Source organism: Rattus norvegicus, chromosome 1, assembly GCF_021556685.1.
Source record: "Rattus norvegicus strain SHRSP/BbbUtx chromosome 1, alternate assembly SHRSP_T2T, whole genome shotgun sequence".
NCBI classification, from domain to species: Eukaryota; Metazoa; Chordata; class Mammalia; order Rodentia; family Muridae; genus Rattus; species Rattus norvegicus.
This window is the reverse complement of record NC_141534.1, coordinates 246,992,374-247,007,571: the sequence shown is the minus strand read 5'-3', so window position 1 is coordinate 247,007,571 and position 15,198 is coordinate 246,992,374.

The following is a 15,198-nucleotide window of genomic DNA, read 5'->3' as shown; positions in this document are numbered from 1 at the left end:
GAGCACTGACTGCTTTCCAGAGGTCCTGAGCTCAATTTCAAGCAACCGCATGGTGGCTCACAACCATCTGTAATGGGGATCTGGTGCCCTCTTCTAGTGTGTCTGAAGACAGCTACAGTGTGCTCCTATACAATAAATTAATAAATAAATCTTGAACAAACAAAACCAGCACCGAGACCATGATTTTTGCTGACTGAGAGACCACCTTTCCACTTGCCACTTCTCTCTCTTCTTTCTCCCAGGTCTTCCTCTCACAAAACAACACAGTCCCTGGGGGTGTGGGGTGATAATGTATATCTGTGCCAGTCATCCTGGGTAGCTTCAGACCAGGCAAGAATGAAAAAGAAACACTCTAAAGGGATAAGTAACTACACATCGCACGCACGAGTAGTTCCTCATATTTCCCTTCTCCTTGTCCTCGTTTTGATTTTCCCTCTTGTCTCCTATGCAACGTATATTTTTCCACCAAAAGCATCTTTCCAGGTGGACTGCCATCGGCTTGGGGTGAGTGCTCTCCTTCTGCTTAGCAACTGACTAGACAGACATCCTCAAAGGACCCCCACCTTCTCTGCCGTAACCCAAGCATCATTACCCCAGCCTCCTCGTCTGTGCTATAGGACTAGACTGAACATGGGGGGCAAAGAGCAAACGTGTTGACATCCCTTTCCAGAGAATTGACAGTCCTCTGAGAAAAGCACAGTGTGTTCGTGAGGCAATCAGACAGCAACACACGGAAGCATGACAGCCTCTAAAGTGAACACAATTAAAGATCAGCAGGAGGAAATGAGCCAGCAAGGTAAATAAATATTGATTTAAGCAACTGTGGCAGACCCACTTGCACTCGTGGATTTCTTTTATCTTAGTTAAAAACCTAAATTATATACGAGAGAGAGAGAGAGAGAGAGAGAGAGAGAGAGAGAGAGAGAGAGAGAGAGCAAACGGGTTAATATGCAGCAGACCCGTGTGCAGGTTATAGATACACAAGCTAAGAGAGTCAAGCATCAAATTACTCTAAATGCACAGTCGACTTTTGTCTACAGAGCATCCGTACCTGCTGATTCAATTAACTTTGCGCCTGTAATATTCAGAAAATACTGTGTTGGCAATGATTATTTTCAGACTTTTTTTTTCCTTTCATGTCCCTCTTCCTGAAACCTAACAGTACAAGGCAGGTGAAGAAAGTGAGAAAGAATGAAGGTTGGAGCTCTGCCGATGGTCTGGGAACATTGGACCGAGAGGGGCCCGAATAGGTGGAGTCTAAGAAGAGATTGCTCTAGGAGAGGTGAGGGGAGACTCGACACAGAAATCAGACCCTGTCAGTATCTGGGATGTGAGAGATAATGAAGGCGAGAACAATGGGGAAGGCAGCAGAAACTGGCAGGACTTAATAGTGGTGGGAATAAAGGAGAAACTTAAGTGCTGAGTTACTAAAGAAAAGAAGCTGTTTGCGGCTGCCCCTAATCTAATGAGGTAAATGCTCAAAGGGCAACTGCCAGTCAAGGCTGCTGTTAAGAGCTCGATTGCTCGGGGAGGAAGATTGGTCTAATCTAGTTTAGCTTTTCTTCCGTTCTTTTCCTTGAATGCTGTGAATGGAGTTCAGGCGATTCACAGGGGTATCGCCCTGGAAAACCAGTTGGCTGCCAAGACACCGCACAGAGTGACATTCACTGCTGGTGACTCGAACAGAGAAGGATCTGGCATCGGTCCTGTTGGCAGGATGAGGCTTTTTATCCCTCTCTCTTTCCTTTCCCTGGGGCATGGCACACACCCAAGTCCCCTCTCGGGTCAGGCATGCAGCGAGCAAGGACTAGAAAGGGGTCTTTTGTCAAACCAGAGCTTCATCCACCAGCAGGGACTGGAAACTCTTGGAAATTCTTCTATTCCAGGCTAGGAAAGAAATAAAGAAAAGCAGATGAAATGGGATGATTGACAACCTAGACCGGAAACTAAGGAGGGGACGGGCTGAGATCAGAGATCTAGGCGCAGAGCAATTTAAAACACTAGGAGATGGAAAGGAACAAAAAAACCCTTTCATACAGGGGAGGGGCTCCTAGGACCCTGGGAAAGAGGTGACAGTGTGGGTGGCCTTGGGAGTTGAGAACAAAGGGCAGGCGGGGGTGGAGCCCTGGGAAGGAGAGCTGCTGTTGGGATTAGAGCAGATGGTTTGAGCAGGAAGTCGATGTTCTGAACATTCTTCTGGACGTGTCATTGCATGAGATTGATCAGCTCGGCTTTGTCTGCACCCAGAGAGAAGCTCTGCCTTTCCGCGGAGGCACACGGTAACCAAAGCCACCGAAACTAGAGGATGAGCCAAGTTAGCGATCTCATAATGAGAAACGCAGCGGTCCACTGCAGGATCCAGTCAGGAGAGAAGTCAAATGATGGCCCAAGGGTGCAGATGAGTCCACAACTGGAACAGAGGTGGCCGGATGCATAACTCATAGCATAGAGGTAACCTACACAAAGACACTTCCCCTACGGACAGTGTTTAAATGACTCCAGCAGCCTTCACAGCTTAAACTTTCCTCCTCTTATTTGTCTAGGCCACTGAAACTACCTGCATCCACATTCACTGGGGAATCTGAAGTGTCCATATATTATCTAGGTGTTATCCAGGTTTTCTAGAATCAACGTCTTAAGAGATTTCCTGGAATCGGCAGTTTTTAAGAAGTCTGCACAGAATTTATGGACCCTAAACACAGTTGTATGATAATCATTCAATTTCCTTGCAGTCTTTAAGCACATTTGTTTAACTAGGTTTGCCTGTGTTTACGATCTGAGGTCTGAAAAACTAATCATTCTTCTCTTTCCCCATTTGGGAACTTGTGCCTATTAAACTGTGAGTATAAAGAGCTAGAGAGATGGCTCAGTGGTTAAGAGCACTGGCTGCTCTTCCAGAAGTCCTGAGTTCAATTCCCAGCAACCACATGGTGGCTTACAACCATCTGTAGTGGGATCTGATGCCCTCTTCTGGTGTGTCTGAAGACAGCAACGGCATACTCATATAACTAAAATAAATAAATCATTTTTAAAAATGTCAGTATAAAAGGGGAAGTCTTTTGACTGATAATAGGACTTCCCAGCTCTCCATTAGAACTCAGACCTAGAGCTTGGGAGTTCAGTCTTGGCAGGACCAAGGGCTTCCCCTTCCACTGGGGCCCTTACTAGGCTATTCATTGCTACCTATGCAGTTGGAGCCCAGGGTCAGTCCATGTACAGCTGAAGAATGCCAAATGGCTAAGAAGCACCTAAAGAAATGTTCAACATCTTTAGTCATAAGGGAAATGCAAATCAAAACAACCCTGAGATTTCACCTCACACCAGTGAGAATGGCTAAGATCAAAAACTCAGGGGACAGCAGATGCTGGCAAGGATATGGAGAAAGAGGAACACTCCTCCATTGTTGGTGGGATTGCAAACTGGTACAACCACTCTGGAAATCATTCTGGAGGTTCCTCAGAAAATTGGACATTGAACTACCTGAGGACCCAGCTATACCTCTCTTGGGCATATACCCAAAAGATGCCCCAACATATAACAAAGACACATGCTCCACTATGTTCGTAGCAGCCTTATTTATAATAGCCAGAAGCTGGAAAGAACCCAGATGCCCTTCAACAGAGGAATGGATACAGAAAATGTGGTACATCTACACAATGGAATATTACTCAGCTATCAAAAACAATGACTTTATGAAATTCGTAGACAAATGGTTGGAACTGGAAAATATCATCCTGAGTGAGGTAACCCAATCACAGAAAAACACACATGGTATGCACTCATTGATAAGTGGCTATTAGCCCAAGTGCTCGAATTATCCTAGATGCACAGAACACATGAAACTCAAGACAGATGACCAAAATGCGAATGCTTCACTCCTTTTAAAGAGGAACAAGAATACCCTTGGCAGGGAATAGGGAGGCAAAGTTTAGAACAGAGGCTGAAGGAACACCCATACAGAGACTGCCCCACATGTGGCTTATACATATACAGCCACCAAACTAGACAAGATGGATGAAGCAAAGAAGTGCAGGCTGACAGGAACCGGATATAGATCTCTACTATGAATACGGAATATGGCAAATACATAGGTGAATGCCAGCAGCAAACCACTGAACTGAGAACGGGACCCCCATTGAAGGAATCAGAGAAAGGACTGGAAGAGCTTGAAGGGGCTCGAGACCCCATATGAACAACAATGCCAACCAATCAGAGCTTCCAGGGACTAAGCCACTACCGGAAGTGAGACTCTTAAACTCTGAAATTCAACCCTTTCTCAGGGTCATATCATCTCCCACAACAGCGCTACCAACTGGGGACCAACCATTCAAACATCTGAGTTTATAAGAGACATTTTTCGCTCAAATCACCATGCATGGTAACCCTGCCTGGCAGACAGTGTGACCTTCTGACTCCCTCTTCTTTCCCTGTATCTCAAGTTGCCGAGTTTCTCTCTAGAATCGCACTAAAGCTCTGCTTCTGTGAACTACTTGAAACAGGCTTCTAGCTGACTTCTCCAGGAAGTTGTGATCTCCCTACCCCAGCCCTACTTTTTGACTTAGCTTTTTCTTCAGCACAGTTTCTGCCATTGTCCCCTGACAAGAACTTCTGCTTCTTTCTTCCCACAGAGCAACCAGTGTAGGTTCTGATCCTCAGTCGAGTGTCAAGAAGACCGCCGATTACGGGATAGGGAGAGCCAGGCACAGGCTAGACCTGCGTCTCGGTCACCTCATTCTGAAGTCCCCTCCCTGCAGAGAGTTACAGAAAGATCTTTAGTCAAAGGAAGAGACCCAGTTGTGCTTGCTTACCAGACTTGCCTCAAAGTTCTGGTTTTGTGGTTTTAATACTGTCCTTCAGTCTTTAGACATGGCTGGTGTCAGTCTGAGAAAACCAGGGTGGCCACACAGAGGAGAGATTTCTCTCAGGTGGCATAGGAGCATGGTACAGGGCATGTGGCAGTCAGTTGCACAAGAGATGAAACAGAAGACAGGAAGAGCAGCTGAGCCAGGGGACAAGTGACACGAAGATGTGCCTGGAATGTGGACAGAGGCCATCCTGATGGACCTCCTCTGTGCTGTGCTAAAACCCAGAGCTTTCTCCTGAAGACAAAGATTACCACAGTGGATTCTGTATGTTCCCCACTGGGGGTATGGCAGGTAAGCTACTAGTATATTTTAAAAGATTATTGATTATACTCACTAATAAACATAGTTACTGATGGACTTATATTTTTTTTTAGTCTTAAGAAATGGAGATAATGAAAGTTTGTGGTAGTTGGGGATTTGGAACACGTGTTTGGGCACACGATCTCCAGCCTGTGTCCTTTAGATGGTGGGGCCCATGTGGTCTCCTAGGTCAGTAGGTCAGAAACAGTCCCATGATCTAAGAAGTTCCTCTCAGCTCTTAAGGACCTCAATATAGGCTGAACTGAACTGGGGATTTCAGGACTTGATGTTATAGTGAAGCAAAGTTGAACATTTGATTAAAGATATTTAAATACAGGCTTAAGCATGAGAGGTAGGAGAAAGAGAGCACTCGGAAGAAAATAAGATTCTCTCAAGTGACAGGATGTGCTTCCCAGGGGAGAAAAAAAACGTATCCAAGTGGTGGTTGGATTCAGGCTCTTCAAGGGAGAGTAAGTAATTAATTGTCTTAGCCTTAACCATAATACCGTTTTGATGGCTCTCAGGTTGTACTTTCCAAAGTTTGCTAAGAATCCTCTCCCTGCCCCCGCATTTTCTTTTCTGTCTCTTATGATAAGTAAGGTGTCTCTGAAGATGCCTTGGATGAAATTATAGTCTGATGAGGTAAAGCCGAGTCAGGAGGGTTGCTCAGGGTTTAGTACGTGTCTTTTTCCTGTAAATGGGGTCTCTGGTGAGGTGCCTAGAAAACTGCTGGTTTGCATTTGAGAGAAAAAAGAGAAGCCACAAGCAGTATTAAAGCTGCCACCACCATGTCTTCTATGCCACGATGGGTCACTGTTGCTATGTGAACACACCATGACCAAAACAACTTGGGCAGGAAAGGGTTTATTTGGCTTCCACATTGTAGTCTGTCACTGAAGGAAGCCAGGACAGGAGTTCAAACAGGGCAGGAATCTGGGGCCATGAAGGCGTGCTGCTTACTGGCTTGCTCCCCATGGCTTGCTCAGTCTGCTTTCTTATAGCGCCCAGGACCGCCAGCCCAGGGATGGCATCATCCACAATGGGCTGAGCCCTTTCCCATCAACCACTAATTAAGAAAATGCCTTACAGCTGTGTCTTATGGAGGCATGTTTTTAATCAATAACTTTCCAACAGCTCTAACTTGTGTCAAGTGGACATAAGACCAGCCGGCACAGTTGAGTATTTTGTCACAGTGATGACAAAAATAACTAATATAGATTTTTTAAACCACGATGTCCAGGTTGACCTTGGCTTTCCTATTTATCCTATGTATCTGATGTGTTACATATAGAGGATTAGGCATCCTGAGAGTTAGAGAGATGGGAACTCTCAGAGGCCGTGGCTGGTGTCTCTAGCCTTTGTTTGCTTTCACCATGTGACACATGGCCTGAATAAATTCATATCGACCGGATAAATGGACTTACAGATTATTTTGTGCCTTAATTAACTTTGGAAAGTGGGCATATGGCTTAGGATAGTCTTCCAAAGAAATTACAGTTTGCTTAAGAACATTTTGCGAAATGGTCTGGGGTACAGACCGCTCACAGCAAATGACTTTTAACCATATGTAGAAATGTTCAGTTTAACAGTGGTAAGTTCAAATTAACATTGCAAAAGCTACAATTCCTCATGCCTGTCAGATCTGTGAAAACCCAGAAATTCGACTCAATCTCCTGCCCTGTTTTCTACTGTTGTGATGATGACACCATGGCCAAAAGCAACTCGGAGAATAAGGGACTTACTTGGCTTCTGTGTCCTGATCGTAGTTCATTGTTGAGGGACGCCAAGGCAGGAATCCAAGTGGGGTAGGAACGTAGAGGCAATGCTAAAGCAGAGCTATGGAGGACTGCTACTGCCCGGCTTGCTCAACATGGCCAGGTCAGCTTGCTTTCCTATATTACCCAAGCCCACCTACCTGGGATTGGCACTGCTCTCAGTGGACTGGGCCCTCCTACCTCAATAACCGAGAAAATACACCCCAGACTTGCTCACAGGTAACCTGACAGAAGTAATGAAGAGTCTTTCCCCCAGATAACTCTAGCCTGTGTGTATCCCAGAGGGAATGAAAAAGGTACCACCCCTACAGTAGCGTAGCCACATAAGCCTCATTTTGTCAAAGCAGACACTAAAGACAACCAGGGCCATGTCACATGCACGCAGAAGACAACACAAATAGGTTACCACTGGCCAGGTAGAAGACATATTGGGTATCAGTAAGAACCACAAATTCAGAAGCTGAAGCATAATCAAACAAGTCTGAGTTTATAATGATACAAAAAAAAATCTTTGGTGCCAGGAGCTTTGCCCCAGGTTGGGTCATCTCTGGAAGTTAGCAGAGGGTAAAAAGTGTTGACAGGGGCAAGACTTGGTCTTGTGAAAGAGTAGCGTTGCTTTTTATAATAACATTTACCTGTCTTGACTCTAAGTCACTCTGAAGCCAGAAGGTCCAGGCCCCTGGGCAAATTAACACCTGTTGCTTAACACTGGGGTGGGGGGATTAAGTAAAGGATTAATTGCTAGGGTTCCTTTCTCTCTTGCCCAGAAGATTTGCCTCTTGCTTGCCAGACAGGAGGGAGGCTTAGAACAATTAACTTTTATTGAACCAGGAGAAGAGAGTCTCATGGGGCAAAAGGAAAGACTTTTTACATAAGCAAATATGCATAAACATACATACATTCATATACACATTTATCTTTTGTTGGGCCCAGCAATCTGTCTTATCAACTTATATAGACAGACACACCCATACATATATATGTATATGTCATAAGAATGTGCATATACACATACATGTATGTATATGTCACACACACACACGCACGTGCACACACATATTAGATGGAGCAAATGCCCAACAAAGCACCAGCACAGAAAGTATTTACACATTCTGGATGACAGTATGCTTCATTTTTGCATATTCCTTTACAGCATAGAGAAAGAAAAGGCTCCTGCTTTTCTGTTGAGTATGAAAAAGGCCTGTCCTTGTCAGTGAGAAGAAACCTGCTTTCTGTGCTCTCTCTGCAGCTCCTACTCTGCTCTGAGTTCTGTCCTGCCTCACCTCTCTCTCCTCAGCTCTACCACACTCTGCTGCCCCACCTCTCTCTCCTCAGCTCTACCACACTCTGCTGCCTCACCTCTCTCTCCTCAGCTCTACCACACTCTGCTGCCTCACCTCTGTCTCCTCAGCTCTACCACACTCTGCTGCCTCACCTCTGTCTCCTCAGCTCTACCATACTCTGCTGTCTCACCTCTGTCTCCTCAGCTCTACCACACTCTGCTGCCTCACCTCTGTCTCCTCAGCTCTACCACACTCTGCTGCCTCACCTCTCTCTCCTCAGCTCTACCACACTCTGCTGTCTCACCTCTCTCTCCTCAGCTCTACCACACTCTGCTGCCTCACCTCTACCACACTCTGCTGTCTCACCTCTCTCCTCAGCTCTACCACACTCTGCTGTCTCACCTCTCTCTCCTCAGCTCTACCATACTCTGCTGTCTCACCTCTCTCTCCTCAGCTCTACCACACTCTGCTGCCTCACCTCTCTCTCCTCAGCTCTACCACACTCTGCTGCCTCACCTCTCTCTCCTCAGCTCTACCACACTCTGCTGCCTCACCTCTCTCTCCTCAGCTCTACCACACTCTGCTGTCACACCTCTCTCTCCTCAGCTCTACCACACTCTGCTGTCACACCTCTCTCTCCTCAGCTCTACCACACTCTGCTGTCACACCTCTCTCTCCTCAGCTCTACCACACTCTGCTGTCTCTTCTGCACTGATTTTTCTTCTACTCTGCTTCTGTTCTCCTTCTGCATCCTTAATTCTGCTCTCTTCATGGTCTCTCCTCATCTGTTCAGCTTCTCATCTCTGAAATGCTTCTAGCCTCATTCTCCTGACTCCTTAATGTCATCATTCCTAGGTTTTTCTTCTTCTTGTTTTTGGTACCTTTTCAGGAGAATAGATCACATAGTATTCCAAAAGATCACAAAAATTTCAAACATAAATCCAAACCTTGTCACAACAGAGATGCTTCCCTGTGTTTTCATTAAGACAAGTTATTGAACGAGACATTCATTATCTGTCACACTAGCTCCACAGGTTCCTTGAGAGTCTAAAACTTTATTTTTTATGTCTAAGCTAACGCAGTATGTCAAAAGGCAAATTAGTATCGATATTTTCTATAGATAAACCCAGGCAATATTTTATCTTCTGTCCTTGCACCTACGATAAATCCTTTGTTTCTTTTACAACCTTCAGTGAACGGTTTTACAGCCTAAATGAATGTATTCTTAAGTAGCAAATTTATATCAATGCCTGTTTTCCATGTAGTGCAATTAGCCTGTGACATATGAAGGCTGGCAGAATTCTAATTGCAGCTTTTACATCAGAGAGGGCCTTAATTGCAGCCTTTATTATAAAGGGCTCAGTAATCAGTATAGATTTAGGAATTCTTATAGGAGCACCATGCGGAATTAAGAAACCATCTATTTTGTCTATATAGCATCACTATAAGACAGTACATCTTCACTGACTTGCAGAAAATCTGCCAAATGGGGGGAGGGAGCTAATGCCCAGGAATTGTTCTTTTTTTTTTTTTTTTTTCGGAGCTGGGGACCGAACCCAGGGCCTTGCGCTTCCTAGGCAAGCGCTCTACCACTGAGCTAAATCCCCAACCCTGCCCAGGAATTGTTATATTAACTTAATAATGGCAGGAAAGACATATCAGCAGTAAGAATCAATCTTGAGATGAGACTTCTATGGGTCTTGCAATTCAGAATTACCCATCACAGTCAATCGAAACAATTTTGTCATCTCCAGGAAAGTCCTGTATTCCTTTAGCACGTTCTCAATGGTTCCTGATACTTTGATTGATCGATAGAGGAATTAGCAAAGAAAGGAAAATGGCAAACTGACATGTGGACTCTATTAGAAGTTTTTCTTTTTCCATTCGTTGACTAAGATGAAAACAATGATAATGATTAGCGATATATATATATATATATATATATATATATATATGCACGTGTGTGTGTGTGTGTGTGTGTGTGTGTGTGTGTGTGTGTGTGTGTGTGTAGGGGGGGGTTAATGATTAAAAACATACTTACAATGATAAAACTAGCTGTCCAGAAGTTTGTGGTCACGATGGAGTAACATTGATTGATCGACTGGACTTGGATTGAACTGATTAAAAGGCACACAGAGCTCGTGGGTTAGTGACTCTTAGACATTTGTCAGGAAGCAGTACAGGATAGTGAGCCTTTAAATAATGGGAATGAATAGAGCAGGTCCTGTTGTTACTAAGTAAGCTTCTTGTTCAAGGTTCCTGGGCTGAATTTATTTACCTTGAGTTCCTTCTTTAAATGTTTCTGGTTTTATGTTCATGTCATGTTTGATGTCAGTTTCTTGGTTCAGTTGCAAATGCATATTTCTTATAAGCAGAAAAACACAGACAATTTCACTATTTTTTTTTCTGGCAAGATGAATAAGTAAAATCTTGGAGATGGTCATTTTGGCTGATAAAGACTAATTAGGATGTTTTGAATAGAGACAGATATTTTAGTTTTTTGATTTGGCTCTTAGACAATTACTGGAAGCAGTGGGGAACCTGGGATGAGATTAAACTATTGAATATGAGCTCTCAAAATTTGATGGGATTCGAGAACCTGTCTATTTACACATTGTGTAATCTGGAGACTAGATTCAATAGAGAAGCACATGCCCTATATGGGTAGCTGTCTTTAAACGTTTGAACTAGCTATAGTTTCTAAGAGCTTAGCAAGGAGCATATTTTATGGGTCTGGAAACAGAGGCCCACTGATAAGAATTTTTTATTTGTCTGAAATCACTCAGTCAGTTGGATTGGAGTTGTCAGGCAATGAAGAGGTTAAGATGAATTTCCAGTGGCTAGATCGCTGTTACTTGTGACCTCTTCAAGATTCCCTGTTCACTGGGCAGAATCCTTATGACTATATGACAGCATAAACCATAGCCTCAGCTAATCCTGAGGCTTCTCCAGTTTTGAATATTCTTTTCTTTTTTCCAAGGGATGTTTTTTTATTTACATTTCAAATGTTATTCCCTTTCCCGGTTTCCTGAACATAAGTCCTCTATCCCACCCCCCCTTCTTCTATAAGGGTGTTTCCCTCCCCCCAAAAACTCCACTTCTTGCCCCCCCAACATTCCCCTACACTTGTGGAGGGGTCCAGCCTTGGCAGGACCAAGGGCTTCTCCTTCCATTGGTTCCCAGCAAGGCCATCCTCTGCTACACATGCAGTTGGAGCCATGGGTCTGTCACTAGAGAGAGACTAGTGGTTTAGTCCCTGGGAGCTCTGATTGGTTGGTATTGTTGTTCTTATGGGGTTGCAAGCCCCTTCAGCTCCTTCAATCCTTTCTCTAATTCTTCCAACTGGGACCCCGTTCTCAGTTTGATGGTTTATTGCTAGCATTCGCATCTGTATTTGCCATGCTCTGGCTGTGCCTCTCAGGAGACAGCTATATCAGGCTCCTGTCAGCATGCACTTCTTAGCTTCATCAATATTGTCTAGTTTTGGTGGCTGTATGTATATGGGCCACATGTGGGGCAGGCTCTGCTAATGCTGGTCTTCATTTTCATTGACGAGGAAATTTAGCCTTAAAGAATTGAATAAACATGATATTTGAATAGGAAAGAAAAAAACTCTGACAAACCCTTCTAGAAAGGGTTGTTGATTTGTCTCTGACATTGGCATCCCTACCCCAGAAAAACATCTAAAATACCCATGTAATCAACTGACCATCTACTAGAAGACCTCTGCAGGCCTCCTAGGTCATAAACTTGACCAGTCCATTTCTTCCCCAAAGTCTCTGTGGATGCTTCCAGGTGTCACATGCTTCTTATCCACTTTGAATTTATTTCTACAGAGTAGCATTTTTCTCCTGCTTAAAATAGGAGTTTCTGAGTCACTCATCAGTAGGAAAACACGAAAAGTGATTCTGAAATACTTATTAGCTTTATTATTTGGAATGAAACCTTGAGGCGGGAGCACAAGGCTGTTCTCCATCATCACATTCAATCCCAAGATTGGCAGTAAGGGCTTATGGGGATGTGCATAGTAGTAGGGTAGGAATGGGGGTGGGGCTGGGAGGTGAGGAAGGGAGAGATGGAAAGAGAACAAAGGAGGGAGGGAGAGAGGGAGGGAGCGAGGAGAGAAAAGAGAGTGAGAGAGATAGAGAACAGAGGCACACACACAGAGATAGAGAGATAGAGAGATAGAGAGATAGATAGAGAGAGAGAGCGATAGATAGATAGATAGATAGATAGATAGATAGATAGATAGATAGAGAGAGAGAGAGAGAGTCCTATAATATATATGTTTCCAGTGCTGCTAGCCATCCCTGGTGTAGCGTCTTCCCACAGAACTATAGTTTCTGACAGCATAAGGAGTTGGCTGGGAGCACCTGTATTTGACATGTGAACTCGGTTGTTTCAAGGGACTGAATCTGAAAGAATGATTTCTGAAAGAATAGATATATAGAGGGTTTCAAAGAATTCTGGGAAAAACTCCAGTCTTCATGGGAACATAATCAGGCAAGTGACACCAGAAAATGTTTGAAGATCATGAATTTATGCCAAATAAAAGGTTTAGAAACCATCAACATGGGAAAGTGGACTATATTAGAAAGAGAGAAGAGGGGGTTGGGGATTTAGCTCAGTGGTAGAGCGCTTGCCTAGGAAGCGCAAGGCCCTGGGTTCGGTCCCCAGCTCCGAAAAAAAGAACCAAAAAAAAAAAAGAAAGAGAGAAGAGAAAGGAAGGAAGGGAGAAAGAGGAGAGAGAGAGAGAGAGAGAGAGAGAGAGAGAATTAAGATGAGAAGATAGAACATGGAGGTGCTCTCAGCCCTCACCAGAGAAGCGTCTTTTTTTAGAGGCTCATGGCTAATAGGAAGCCACGACTATTCAACGTGTAGAGAATAAAGGACTGTAGAGCTCTCAACCACAGAGGGAGATCTATGTCACTTCGCCCCTTCACCATCCCCATGTCCCAAGCTCAGGGACCATTAAGGAAGAGGTGATGAGCAGTTGACTCAGAGGTAGGGGCAGACTCTGAGAACCTGAGGCTTCTGGACCTGATAGAACGGATGCACTCAGGAAGCTGTGGCAGCTGTGGTTTCCCGTGCAAGAACCAAGTCACCTTTATTTCATTTAATAGCACCCCCCGCCTCTTCACTCACACAAGGGCAGTAGTGTTAGCAGTTCAGATCCACCAAGGAGGAGTCACAAAGTGCTGCTTTCAGGTTATCAGGTCGCATCTGATCATCGCAACAGCCGTATGAGCAGTGAGGGAAGATATTGTAAGAGAGACTAAGAGAGACATCGGATCTACACAATTGCGGAGTAGTGCTGCGACTTAGACTTGCACATGGCTATCTTTAGCTGTGACACTGCCATCCAGAATTCCAGTCATTGTACATTAGTGTACATACCTTTCTTTTCTACCTTACAGGGGCTTACAGTTAAGGGTTTGCCCAAGTCTTAAAGGAGACTTTGGACTTTTGAACAGTGCCAGGACAATTGAGACTACAGAGATGTTCGAAGTGGTTTAAATGCATTCTGCATGGTGAGGTAACCAAGAGCCTTTGGGTAACATGTTCCGGTTGAAATGTTCTGGCTTCCATCTGTGCTATCCATAGGCACCTGTTTTGTGTGCCCTGTAATCAACTCACGTCACGGTTTGAAGCTTTGCGGAGCCTTTGAAAGCTGGGGCCCAACTAACAAAAGTAGATTACAAGGGGTGCCAGCTGAGGTAATGCCTGGTTTGTACAAGCATTCTGCTTCCTGGTACCTGACTTGCGAGAAGCCTGAATGCCATGCTCCCACTGCCATTGAGTTAAGCTACCAGGACTTCCCCGCTACGAGGGACCCAAATGTTTGAGATCAGGAAGCAAAGCAAACCTTCTCTTATACTGTTTCTGTCAGGTTTCCACGATGGACAAATAACAACATGAATGAGTTGAGTTCTGGCCATGATTTCTTTGAGGATCATGGAATGCATCCTTCACACACAAAGGGAGACAACTCTATAAATGAAGTTTGATAGACTTATTTTTTTACATGAAAGGTGACCTGTCCAGCAGGTCCAGTTATTCAGGGTCCCGAAGAGGCACTACCTGAGGGTCAAGGGGGGGGAGAGAAGAAGGAGACCAAGCAAGGTTCTATTGTCAAGGTCTCGTTTATTGAGAGGAATGTACAGCATTTAAAGCTCCGAAGCAGGAATTGAAGTAGGAACTGAAGCTTAGGGCGGGGGAGTACTGGGAAGTGCCCAAGGACATAAGGTAAATCATTAAACTGCAAGATATCCCCCTTAGACAAAGAGGCAACAGTCTTCCGGGGACAAGTTCTTTGAAAAGGTCAAGCCCTTCTCAGGAATCTGCTCAGGGCAGGGCTCTAGCTTTGTTTAGTTCTGACGTCCAGTCCGCGACAGAAAGGAGACTCGGGCCTTTCTCTCCAGAAAATAGGCCTAGAGTGGTTGCTACTTTTCTGAAGGATAAAGGAGGAGACAGATAGAGGAGAAAAGAAACTTCCCCCACAAAGGCCTCCTCTTCCAACCCGGAGAATTCAAGGCACAAATCCGTTCTGATACCTTCAGGTTCATGCAGAGTGGGGATTGAAAACTGCACATGGCGTAGGTGAAGACCTAGGTTCAAGAGGAATATGCAACAGAGGAATGCCACTGAGCCTGGCACCATCTGGTGTCCAGGTAGATGCATCTACCTGGTACAAAGGCTCACCTGTAACTAGGTAAGGTTCTTAGGGTTGGAATCCTCAGCAGCGGGCATCTCCTCACATGCATCAAGCCTGTAGATCATGAGTTGCTTCAGCCAGGATGACAGACAGTGGTAAGCTACCTCACTACCACTGACTAATGGAGACCCATGAGAATAATGCTCATAACCACCGGGTTGCCCGCTTCCCATGTACAGTCAGAGAAGAGAATCCTCACCCCTCCCAGCTGAGAAACAGTCATAAGGCCAAGGCTGAAGGCAAGAGAGTGTAATGAGTAC